The sequence below is a fragment of the Camelus dromedarius genome, chromosome X (genome assembly GCF_036321535.1).
Source record: "Camelus dromedarius isolate mCamDro1 chromosome X, mCamDro1.pat, whole genome shotgun sequence".
NCBI lineage: Eukaryota > Metazoa > Chordata > Mammalia > Artiodactyla > Camelidae > Camelus > Camelus dromedarius.
The window spans coordinates 16,627,052-16,639,896 of NC_087472.1; the positions used below are offsets into that span (position 1 = coordinate 16,627,052).

The window sequence follows — 12,845 nt, forward strand, 5'->3', positions numbered from 1 at the left end:
AAATAAGTGAATAGAGGATAGATATAAAGATAGCCAGGTTTCTTATCATTAGAGAAAAGAGTTAAAAATAAGGAAAAGGTGAAGGCTCCATGAATTCTGTCATATGGATCAGAGTGGAAGTATCAGTATGAACTCATCTTTATTTTACTATGTATACAGACAGGCTCAGAAATAGACATAGAGGTGTGTGCACGTGGGTTGGTATGCCTGCTTACATTTCCTAGCTCTATCTTAGGAGGACCTAGAAGCAATGATGCTCCAATAGTAATAAGCACACCTAGCACTCAGATCTTGGTTTCTGATACCATTCTCCAGTAAAAGGAACCAGGCATCCTCAGAGGAATGGCTGATGCTGGATTGAGGCAGGAAAAATATAAGAGGAGCCTGTCATATCTTGTGGTGCCAGAAAGTAAGGAAATGCTTGAAAAAGAGTGGAGCATGACAAGAGGACATGGGAGCCAACCAGGAGCTCCTGATGGCCAAAGTCTCAAGGTCATGAAAGATGAGGAGAGACTGTGGAGCAGTTACAGATTGGAGGACACTAAAGAAACATGACAAGTAAATACAATGTGGGATCCTGGATTGGATCCTAGAACACAGAAAGGACATTAGGGGGAGAACTGGAGAACTTCAAATAAAGTCTCTAGTTTACTTAATAGTATTGTACTAGAGTTAATTTTCTGGTTTTGATAACTGTGCTATGTATGGTATGTAAATTGTTGACATTACAGGAATCTGAGTTAAGGGTATCCAGGGGCTCGGTACTATTTTTGCAATTTTTCTGTAAGTCTAAAATTATCTCAAAATAAAATGTTTTAAAAAGAACTTTTCTTAAAAAAAAACAACTTTTCTAGTCTTGGACATGCACCTCCTGTCTTTTGATACTCCAGATGCCATGGAGTGTTTCTTTTAATTTGTCTTTCTTCTTTCTTGTTTTTAAACTTGTGTGATAATGAGAAAATTCTGAAATCCATCCAGTGGCTGATCCTAGGACTAACCTCAACCAGCTGGATGAGCCAGATAATTTAAATAGTTGAGAAAGCATTCATACCCCTAACAGCACTTCACAAACCTAGCAAATCAAAAGTTTTGCATGTAGAAGAAAGAACGTTCAGTTCAAATTGTTACCATTTACAGAGGAGGAACCTGGAGCTCCATTGAGGGAGAGTCACTTGGCCAAGGTCACATAAGCGGTTATCAAAAGAACCTGAGGATTCCAGTGTTCTTCCAATCACTTGTCTTTTTTTTCCTGTGGAGAAGGAGATGGTGAAAACATCAAATGGGCTTATTGTTTTTTGTTTCTTTCTCTCTCTCTTTTTTTTTTTTTTGACATTTGCAGTATTCATTTGCTTCTAAGAGGAGAGACATACTGCTCAATAATATGGAATGCTTCACGAACTTTCATGTCATCCTTGAGTGGGAGCCATGCTAATCTTCTCTGTATCTTTCCAGTTTTAGAATATGTGCTGCCAAAGCAAGCACTGGGCTATTGTTTTGCTAAACCAAAAGCATCCAGCCCTTATCATGGTCAGACTGTCCCACGTGACGTTGGGCTGAAGTTTTGTGGATCTCCTTCACTTTTTATACTTAAAAGGGTAGGGAGGAGAAAGCCAACTTTCCCTTTTCTAATCCACCTCTTTCATTTATTGTTTCGTGATTTGTGTTTAGATTAAGACTACATAAAGCTTCGTATTTAGTTCTTTAACAGTCATTTAGGCTATTTATTTTGCAAAGAAGGAAGAAGAGAGGCAGGGTATTATTACTTTTAGATAAAGTTATCTAACTTAGTGATACTAAGCTTTGCTTAATCACTGAGAGTAAGAACAGCGAGCTGTCTCTACTCCCTCATCCATCCTTCTCCCCAGACCCTGCACTGCTGAGTTAGCAAGCCAGGACTGCGGATTGTAACTGGCGTGGATCATGTATATCTTCACTGCCTGAGCTCTTTGATGTCTGCTTCTGTTCTATATATGTACTCATTAGGACAGTGCCCCGGCCAGCTGGGGAGGTGCCTGTCACAGACCAGCTGAAAATATTGCAGTAGCAGTTCACCCTTGTTATGGGTCAAATATAGTTTAGTAAAATAACTTGGAATCTAACCCAACTCATTTAAAATGTTTTGTGGAAGCATAGCTCAAAATCATTTCTCTCTCCCCCTTGCAGCCAAGATTGCAACTGGCCACCTGCTAAGGGAGGACTTGTGATATGGCCAGGGGGGTACTCCTCAACCACAATTTGATACCATTAAGACAGACCCCTTGTCACAGGAACCCCGTTTAGCATGAGAAATCTGAAAATTTGAAGTTTGAGAATGATCTGCTGTATGTCAACTCTTGTGTAGAAGAAACTCTTCCATGTTACGGAAATATATGCCTGATCTTATTTGATCAAGAATTCTCTCATGTCACATAGTTGTATATAGTCATTAAAGATGTTGTCTTTTCCTCTGCTTCAAGTTTTTGTGAAATGTGGATACAGGGTACTTCCGTGCATCTGGAAATAGCAATTAGTTCTTCTAGGAGCATGACTTTATTCATAGAACATCATTTCTTCACTGCTGTTTTCGCCCTCACAGATTAGTTTTCTGCTTGTTGCGTCCCCAAGGTTGCTTTGTTTTCTTCTGTCTCAACTGCCGCTTGATTGTTGACCTAAAGGGTTATATATTCCAGAGGAATTTTAGCCATCTGTTCTTTCCTCATTATCTCTAAATAATCTTTTCATTTTTTTCCCCCTGTATTTCCTCCACTGTGTAATCAGTCTTTGGTTTCTTAAAATTTATGGGTTTTATTGCTCTTGTCTAATCCAAATTTGCAATCCTGCTCGGGTTCTCAATGTTTCTCTCTGTGCTTTCAGTTCTCACCACAGGGTCAAGTTTTACCGCTCGATATAATTAGAAGTTTAACTCACTTTTTTTTTTCCCTTTCTTGTTATTGTTTTCTTAAAAGTCAGTAAACGATTCCATCTGTTCTACAACCTTTTATTTTGGAAATAATCTCCACTATTTGGACTTAACCAAGTTGTCTAGAGTTAAAGTAAATTATTTTTTCAGTATTATTTGCGGTGAGTTTGTATAATATTGCTTAGTGTCATGTCTGATCTGTTATTTAGTGAAGCAGATATGGCAGTAGGACCTGTCAAGTTTTTGCAGCTAGAATTTGGTCACAGGCATTTAAATGTATGCTTTAAATTGGATGTTTTTCTATTGTAAGTGGACATATATTTTTCCAGTTGTTGAAGCTCAAATTTTTATTTACCCACTGGGAATTGGGAGAAAAGAGAGTAGCCTTTTGTTCCTGCCCATGTTCTTCTTGGTAGACCATGGACAGAGAAGGCAGTTTCCACACTGTGAAAACTAGCAGCTTGAAAATGTAGAATCCACAGTGATATAACTGTGTTAAGTCTGACAAATTCTCTAAGCTAAGGCATAACCTATGTGTCAGCCGTGATTTGCCAGCTGACTAGATGGTACTGACATTCTAATTTCTGTCTTTAGCATGCAGAAATGCAAGCAGAAAACCTTTTTCTCTGTGACTTTAAACTATTTACCCATCTTTCATATGGGTGAAGGTACACTGTCTCAATCATCTCTTACTCCATTCCAAATACATTCTGGAGACTATATTTTTAAGATGACATTGTTTTAAGATCACATTGTCATATTGCCTTAAAATTTTTGTTCATCCTCTTTATGAAAGATAGTAACACTGAAGTAACTGTTTGAAAAAACTGAGTATGTTCCAGAACTCTGTGTTGTTTAAAACACTTGCTAAATACCTATTTGAGAAGTTGTTTTTCTGTTGTTAATGTTTATGCTTATTACATGTGCTATTAAACAAACTTAACTTTTTTTCCAGCTTTTGTGAAAACATAATCTCTAGGTTTTGTTTTTTTTTCAATTTTCTGGTTATTTTGCTTTTTCTATTAGCCAGGAAAGCATTCTTAACTTGCAAGTAACTGAAAATTAAAAAAAAAAAAACTTGTCCATTTTTATTCTGTTAGTACCACACTAGAGGAAGGATTTTTTCCAGCTTTATTGAGATCTGATTGACATATAATGTTGTGTAAGTTTAAGCTGTACAACGTGATGATTTGATACAAGTATATACTGTGAAATGATTACTACAAGAAGGTTAGTTAACACCTCTATCACTTCACATGATTACTTGTTTTGTAATTTACTCTCTTAGCAACTTTCAAATATGTAATACAGTATTGTTCACTATAGTTACCATGCTTTGTATTAGATTTCCAGAACATATTCACCTTATAACTGGCAGTTTGTACCTTTTGACCAACATCTCCCCATTTCCCCCACCCTCTAGTCCCTGGTAGCCTCCACTCTACGTTTCTTTGAGTTCGGCTTTTTTACATTCCTCATATAAATGAAATTATACAGTATTTGTCTTTCTATGTTTTGCTTATTGCACTTAGCATAATCCCCTCAAGGTACAACCAATGTTGCCAAAAAGGGCAGGATTTCCTTCTTTCTTGTGGCTGAATAATATTCCATGATATATATTTTGGAATATTGTCTTATTTTTCAAAGAAGCCTTAGAAGTAGCCTTTTTTTAATTGAAGTATGGTTGATTTACAATGTTGTATTAGTTTCTGGTATACAGCAAAGTGATTTAGTTATATATATATATATATATATATATAACTGAATGGAAATACATATATTCATATTCTTTTTCAGATTCTTCTCCATTATAGGTTATTACAAGATATTGAATATAGTTCCCTGTGCTATACCGTAGGACCTTGTTGTTTATTTATTTGGTGTAGTGTGTATCTGCTAATCCCACACTCCTTATTTTTTTTAACATTTTTTATTGATTTATAATCATTTTACAATGTTGTGTCAAATTCCAGTATTCACAATTTTTCAGTCATTCATGGACATATACACACTCATTGTCACATTTTTTTCTCTGTGATTTATCATAACATTTTGTGTATATTTCCCTGTGCTATACAGTATAATCTTGTTCATCTATTCTACAATTTTTAAATCCCAGTCTATCCCTTCCCACCCTCCACCCCCCTGGCAACCACAAGTCTGTATTCTCTGTCTGTGAGTCTATTTCTGTCCTGTATTTATGCTTTGTTTTTGTTTGTTTGCTTGCTTGTTTTTGTTTTTGTTTTTTAGATTCCACATATGAGCGATCTCATATGGTATTTTTCTTTCTCTTTCTGGCTTACTTCACTTAGAATGACATTCTCCAGGAGCATCCATGTTGCTGCAAATGGCATTATGTTGTCGGTTTTTATGGCTGAGTAGTATTCCATTGTATAAATATACCACATCTTCTTTATCCAGTCACCTGTTGATGGACATTTAGGCTGTTTCCATGTTTTGGCTATTGTAAATAGTGCTGCTATGAACACTGGGGTGCAGGTGTCATCCTGAAGTAGGGTTCCTTCTGGATACAAGCCCAGGAGTGGGATTCCTGGGTCATATGGTAAGTCTATTCCTAGTCTTTTGAGGAATCTCCACACTGTTTTCCATAGTGGCTGCACCAAACTGCATTCCCACCAGCAGTGTAGGAGGGTTCCCCTTTCTCCACAGCCTCTCCAGCATTTGTCATTTGTGGATTTTTGAATGACGGCCATTCTGACTGGTGTGAGGTGATACCTCATTGTAGTTTTGATTTGCATTTCTCTGATAATTAGTGATATTGAGCATTTTTTCATGTGCTTTTTGATCATTTGTATGTCTTCCTTGGAGAATTGCTTGTTTAGGTCTTCTGCCCATTTTTGGATTGGGTTGTTTATTTTTTTCTTATTGAGTCCCACACACCTTATTTATCCCTTCCCCCTTCCCCATTTGGTAACTGTAAGTTTATCTTCTATCCCACTTTGGTAACTGTAAGTTTGTTTTCTATCTCTGTGAGTCTGTTTCTATTTTGTAAATAAGTTCATATTTGTCATTTTTTAAGATTTCACATATAAGTGATATCATATGATGTTTGTCTTTCTCTGACTTACTTCACTTAGTACGGCAATCTCCAGTTCCATCCATGTTGCCACAAATGGCATTATTTCATTCTTTTTGTGGCTGAGTAATATTCCATTGAGTAGTATTCCACATCTTCTTTATCCAGTCATCTGTTGGTGGACATTTAGGTTGTTTCCATGTCTTGGTTATTGTAAATACTGCTGCTGTGAATATTGGGGTGCATGTATCTTTTCAAATTAGAGTTTTGTCCAGATATATGCCCAGGAGTGGGATTGCTGGATCATATGGTAACTCTATTTTTAGTTTTTCAAGGAATGTCCATACTGTTCCCCGTAGTGGCTGTACCAATTTACATTCCTACCGACAGTGTAGGAGGGTTCCCTTTTTTACTTCACACCCTCTCCAGCATTTATTATTTGTAGACTTTTTGATGATAACCATTCTGACAGGTATGAGGTGATATCTCATTGTAGTTTTTATTTGCATTTCCCTAATAATTGGTGTTATTGAGCATCTTTCTATGTGCCTGTTGTATGTCTGTATGTCTTCTTTGGAGAAATGTCTATTGAAGTCTGCCTTAGAGGTAGTCTTGATAAATGCCTCTTTCTTGGGTGAACTACAGATATAACCAATGAAATATTTGAAATGAAGCATGGTATCAGCAAGTGGCATAAATATAGAAAATGTTGCCTTGTAATTACCACTCTAACAAGGGCTCCTTGTGTGGCCTTGAGCAAGTCATGGGAATCTTACTACCTCTGTTTCTCTTCATACAAGAGCAAGCAGCAGCCCTCAATTTGTAGGACTATTGGTTGTGGTTTACTACAAGGGTTTTATAAATGTCAGGGGTCATTTAATGCTGTAAGTCCTGTTAAATCCATTAAGGGTTCTACATACATTCAATTCCCCAAAGAAATGATTCATTCAACAAACATTTATTGAAACCTATTACTTGTTAGGCACAGGGCTCAGGACTGCAGAGAATATAGGGTTATGGAAGATGTGGTCCCTGCCTGACCTCTTAGTATGAAGCTGCTTGTGTTATGTGCCATAAGCCAGGTACAGACTAACCACTGAAATAGTCCATGGGGAGAGGCAGGGGCTGGGATTACATCCAGCTGTGGTGGTTAAAGATGCAGTCATGGGAGAGGTACTGTTTGAGATCTTCTTGGAGAGAGGGAAAGGAAGATATTCGAGGCAGAAAGGATAACCTAAGCAAAGACGAGAGGAAAAACTGTAGTGTGCATTTAAGGAGTTGAGGGTTAAGTCAGCCTGGATGAAGCATAGAGCTTGGGTTAAAAGTAAGTGAGGAGTTTGAATTTGATTTTATAGCTAGAGGAATCAGTCAGTTTTTAAGTAGAGAAATGAGAGCATCAGCCTATGCAGGTTGAATAGGTAGAACAAAGGAGACTGGCAAGAAGGGGGCTCTCTTGGGAAGCTGCTGAAGTATTGAAGGTATGAAATATAAGAATGTGAATTAGGTGGTGGCAGTGGGAAGGAAAAGCCAGTGATAGAGTTGATCCTGCTCAAGTCAACATGGTTAAGTACGAGGTGGGTGACATTCTACTTTTCTACTTTGGCCCACGGCTATCGTGTTCACCTTAATGTCATTAAAATTTTTTTTGTTGTTGGGGAAATAGTTGGGTTTTTATTTATTTATTTAATGGACCTCATGCATGCTAAGCACATACTCTACCACTGAACTATATGCTCCCCCCACCACTGAATTTTAAGTAAAGCTCTGCCGTATTTTTTTTGATTTGATGAATTTAATATACTGTCTTGTTTACCACTGTACCTTTAGTGCCTAGCACATACAGTACAAATCAGGAGCTTTAAAGAAGTTTATTGAATGAAATATGGGCTTGTTGAATCACTCTGAGAGAGGGTGAACAAATACGGGCTCACCTACAAGGTGCCCAGCCGTCTCTCCACCTGCATCTGTACTTCTGCCCCCAGTTCAGTGTTTACCTCAAAGTGGATAACCATTGTACACACCCATGTGCCGACTTTCCTCACTCACCCACATTTTAACCTAGATTTGATGGCCCACAGACTGCTGATTTTTGTGAATTTAATTCTGTCTCTTAGCATTATAGAAATGTTCTTTGGCCAGGCACCTTGAACACTCTTCAGATGAAGCGTTTTGAGTGTTTTTACCCTATATATGGATTTTTTTAAAAAATTTGCCAAGTGGCCACTACTAAATATTATTTTAAAGTAATTAGTGAGGTGCCTCGTTAGCGCAGTAGGTAGCACATCAGTCTCATAAAGTAATTAGTGTGATAATCTAGTAATATTCAAGCATCATTTTTTGACCTTAAAATGTTTGAAATTGAATTTTACAGCAGATGGCTAGCTTGCAAATAATGGTATTCTTGGAAGCATGATTAGTGCTCACAAGGTCATTCTGAGTCAAATACAAGGTCATAATCTGCAAGAAAGGGTTTTGTGTAAAAGGTGACCGCCTTGTCCAATAAAAATACATATTTAAAGTTTAGTTTTGATTTCCATTTCTCTGATAATTATTGATATTGAGCATTTTTTCATGTGCCTATTGATCATTTTATTTCTTCCTTGGAGAATTGCTTGTTTAGGTCTTCTGCACATTTTTGGATTGGGTTGTGTTTGTTTTTTTCTTATTAAGTCATATGAGCTGCTTATATATTCTGGAGATCAAGCCCTTGTCGGTTTCATCGTTTGCAAAAAAATTTTCCCATTCCATAGGTTGTCATTTTGTTTTACTTATGGTTTCCTTTGCTGTGCAGAAGCTTGTAAGTTTAATTAGGCCCTTTTGTTTATTCTTGCTTTTATTTCTATTGCTTGGGTAGACTGTTCTAGGAGAACATTTTTGAGATGTATGTGAGATAATGTTTTGCCTATATTTTCTTCTAGGAGGTTTATTGTATCTTGTCTTACGTTTAAGTCTTTGATCCATTTTGAGTTTATCTTTGTGTATGGTGTAAGGGAGTGTTCTAGCTTCATTGATTTACATGCTGCTGTCCAGTTTTCCCAACACCATTTGCCAAAGAGACTGTCTTTATTCCATTGTGTATTCTTGCCTCCTTTGTCGAAGATTAATTGACTGTAGGTCCGTGAGTTTATTTCTGGGCTCTCTATTCTGTTCCATTGATCCATATGTCTGTTTTTGTACCAATGCCATGCTGTTTTGATTAGTGTAGCTCTGTAGTATTGTCTGAAGTCTGGGAGAGTTATTCCTCCAGCCTCTTTCTTTTTCTACAGTAATGCTTTGGCAATTCTAGGTCTTTTGTGGTTCCATATAAATTTTATTATGATTTGTTCAAGTTCTGTGAGATATGTCCTGGGTAATTTGATAGGGATTGCATTAAATCTGTAGATTGCCTTGGGCAGTGTGACCATTTTAACAATATTGATTCTTCTAATCCAGGAGCATGGGATATTTTTCCATTTTTTTAAGTCTTCTTTAATTTCCTTCATCAATGGTTTATAGTTTTCTGTGTATAAGTCTTTCATCTCCTTGGTTAGATTTATTCCTAGGTATTTTATTACTTTGAATGCTATTTTAAAGGGGATTGTTTCTTTACTTTCTTTTTTATGTTGATTCATTGTTAGTGTAAAGAAATGCAACTGATTTTTAAACGTTAATTTTGTAACCTGCTACCTTGATGAATTCTTTGATTATTTCTGGTAGCTTTTGTGTGGACCTTTTAGGGTCTTCTATATACAGTATCATGTCATCTGCATATAGTGACACTTTTACCTCTTCTTTTCCAATTTGGATCCCTTTTATTTCTCTCTCTTGCCTGATTGCTGTGGCTAGGTGGCAAATCAAAACTACAATGAGGTATCACCTCACACCAGTCAGAATGACCATCATTCAGAAGTCCACAAATAACAAATGCTAGAGAGAGAGGGTGTGGAGAAAAGGGAACCCTCTTACACTGCTGGTGGGAATGCAGTTTGGTGCAGCCAGTGTGGAAAACAGTATGGAGATTCCTCAAAAGACTAGGAATAGACTTACCATATGACCCAGGAATCCCACTCCTGGGCATATATCCAGAAGGAACCCTACTTCAAAAAGACACCTGCACCCAGTGTTCATAGCAGCACTATTTACAATAGCCAAGACATGGAAACAGCCTAAATGTCCATCAACAGATGACTGGACAAAGAAGTGGTGGTATATATTTATACAATGGAATACTATTCAGCCATAAAAAATGATAACATAACACCATTTGCAGCAACATGGATGCTCCTGGAGAATGTCATTCTAAGTGAAGTAAGCCAGAAAGAGAAAGAAAAATACCATATGAGATCACTCATATGTGGAATCTAAAAAAAAAAAAACCAATACAAAACAGAAACAGACTCATAGACATAGAATACAAACCCCTTGTGGTTGTCAAGGGGGCGGGGGGTGGGAAGGGACAGACTGGGATTTCAAAATGTAGAATAGATAAACAAGATTATACTGTATAGCACAGGGAAATATATACAAGATCCTGTGGTAGCTCACAGCGAAAAAAAAATGTGTCAATGAATATATGTATGTGTATATATGTATGTATAATTGAAAAATTTTTCTCTACTGGAATTTGATACAACATTGTAAAATGACTATAATTCAATAAAAAAATGTAAAAAAAAAATCCAAAGAGCCTGAAGATAGAAAGGCAAAAAAACTTCTTATAGAGAGAGCTGTGCATTGACATTTTAAAAAAAAGTTACCTAGAGCCCTCAATAACTAGAACTTAGTGTAAGCAATCTGCTTTTTAAAAGAAATGGAAAAATAATAACCAATGGGAAAGTACTTTCAAGATGGATTTTTTAAAAAGGATCTCTAGGCTTATGAGAGCTGTATCTTGGTATTTGTGCAGTCAGCTCAATCTCTTATACCTTCTCCATCTTCATCTCCATTTTGCATAGTGATTTCTGTTTTTCCAAAACAGACAATCCTGAGGCCTTGGATGCAGTCCTTCGTAATCAAGATCTGATTCAGATTTGGGCAACTGCCTCTACTTTCAAAAACAAGAAAAGTACTGGAACGTGTTAGAAAAATGTTTCAATAAAGAAGAAAACTTAAAATGGTTTTAAGAATTCAGGAGCATTCAACTGATGTCATTGTTTACAATAATACCCATAATGGTGACTTGTGTATATTAATAGGCAACTGATGCTAAGGCAAGACCAAGACTCTCTTTCACTTTTCCAAATTCTTCAGGCCTCACCCTGGTGGCACATGACATTTACTCCATCGTTGAAATATTAGTGATAAAACATATTTAATCATATTTCACTGTTCCTCCCCCAAATCTTCTATTCTCCCACTAGAGAAAAAAGGGAAAAAATGACATTGCTTCCAAGTCAGATATTGTAGAGAAAAAGAAAGAGACAAAGAAATTTGAAGACACGTATTGAGAAAGGCTTTTCATTCTGAAATACTTTAGCTCCAATAATAATGTATTTGAAACCAAACCAGAATGAAGGTGTCATGAATAAAATAACATAGTAATGAAAGGGGGGGTGATAAGGAAAGCAATACTCCCCCAGAGAGAGAATTATTTGTGCCGTTTTTAATCATACATTTTTCCATTATAGAGTCCTCGGCTTTCCTTGAAGCAAAAATGAAGAGCTGTGATTAATTATGGCTCACAGATGTCTCATCTCCCTATCAAACTTGCTCCTCCTCCTCCGTAGCACTGCTAAACCCCTAGTGTAGGCACCTTTGATTTCTACCCCAGTAATGTCAAGTGCTAGAGCCCGTCCCAGCAACGTTGCCCAGGCCTCTGCAGTTGCAGGAGAGATAAGATACGCAAACTCCTTGCAGGCAGGCTCCTCATCCTGTGCTTCTTTGTGTCTTCCTGAGTAACCAGCACTCTTTACAGAGGTGCTTATTTACCAGTGTACTTTCTTTTATCAGGCATTAAGAACAATGCAATTCAACACAGTTTCCTCTTTACAGTGGTTGCCAGAGAGCTCAGCGCTACACTTAGGGCCCAGCTGAAGCGATTAACCTTATCTCGATTTTTGAAGTTTTTGATGTAATTATCGCCACCTTGCGCATTATATCACTCTTACTCTTTAGGCCCGTGATAATGGTGTTCTTGGAAATGTATCTTTCTTGTAAGTTATTTCCAAGCCTTTTTGGAAGAATAGAGTTGTATAACTAGTGAGAGAGCAAGGGAAGGGGCTGATTCTATTTCTGAATTTCTTATTAGCAGCTTATTAAGCTGTTTGAGTGTTTTTTATTCAGAGGTGTTAATGTATTGCAAGCATTACGGTATTGCAGACTACTGGGAGCCTGAGATTTAAATAGGCTGCCAGTGATACTCAGAAGTAAACTGAGTACTGCTGAGACTACTCTTGATCCAGAAAGGAAAGCGTCACAAATACTTGGAGCTCCTTAGCCAGGTATTGATTTTCTTCACAGTGAAAAGCAGAAAGTGTTGTACGAGATGCATGTTTCCTTACTGCATCACTGCAGGGTACAACTGATGAACTTTGTATCAGGTGCTTGCTTTGAGGTTTGGGAGTCTATCAGTACTTCACCTTTTGATTATCCATGTTGAAATGCTGTGGTCAACATTGGGTTGTTTGCTTATTTGATGTGAAAAATATTTCCCTCCTTTGAGCCCGTCTTTTTTCCCAGATATCTGTTTGGGGTAGGGAGTGAGGAGAAGAAGCAATGCTTTCAAGTGAGTGTTTCTTGAAAGGTTTCTGCAGTGAGATATTTATTGGAGAATCGAGGAGAATGTACTAGAAAATCCTTTAGCTGCTTGAATTTGCGCACATAGCAAACATTTAGAAAAACACCCTGGGGAGATTTGTAGAGCAAATGTAGGCAACATGTAATACAGAGCCCTTTTAAACTTACCTTTATAACTAAAGCACTACTTTGTAA

The 12,845-nt window shown here is 37.2% G+C and overlaps 1 protein-coding gene, 1 long non-coding RNA gene and 1 other non-coding gene across 13 annotated transcripts in view; 1 reads left to right on the plus strand and 2 right to left on the minus strand.

Moving 5' to 3' along the window:
- Positions 1 to 12,845, plus strand: part of MBNL3 (muscleblind like splicing regulator 3) — a 120,168-nt gene that overhangs the window by 56,631 nt on the left and 50,692 nt on the right. The gene's annotated exons all lie outside the window — the stretch shown is intronic.
- Positions 1 to 12,845, minus strand: part of LOC116150734 (uncharacterized) — a 157,420-nt gene that overhangs the window by 4,381 nt on the left and 140,194 nt on the right. For all 3 annotated transcript variants that reach the window (XR_010379314.1, XR_010379313.1, XR_010379312.1), the window contains exon 4: positions 1,129 to 1,249. This is a non-coding gene — a long non-coding RNA (uncharacterized LOC116150734). The remainder of the gene's footprint in view (positions 1 to 1,128; positions 1,250 to 12,845) is intronic.
- Positions 1,376 to 1,482, minus strand: LOC116151148 (U6 spliceosomal RNA). Its single transcript, XR_004134924.1, has one exon. It is a non-coding gene; the product is annotated as a U6 spliceosomal RNA (small nuclear RNA).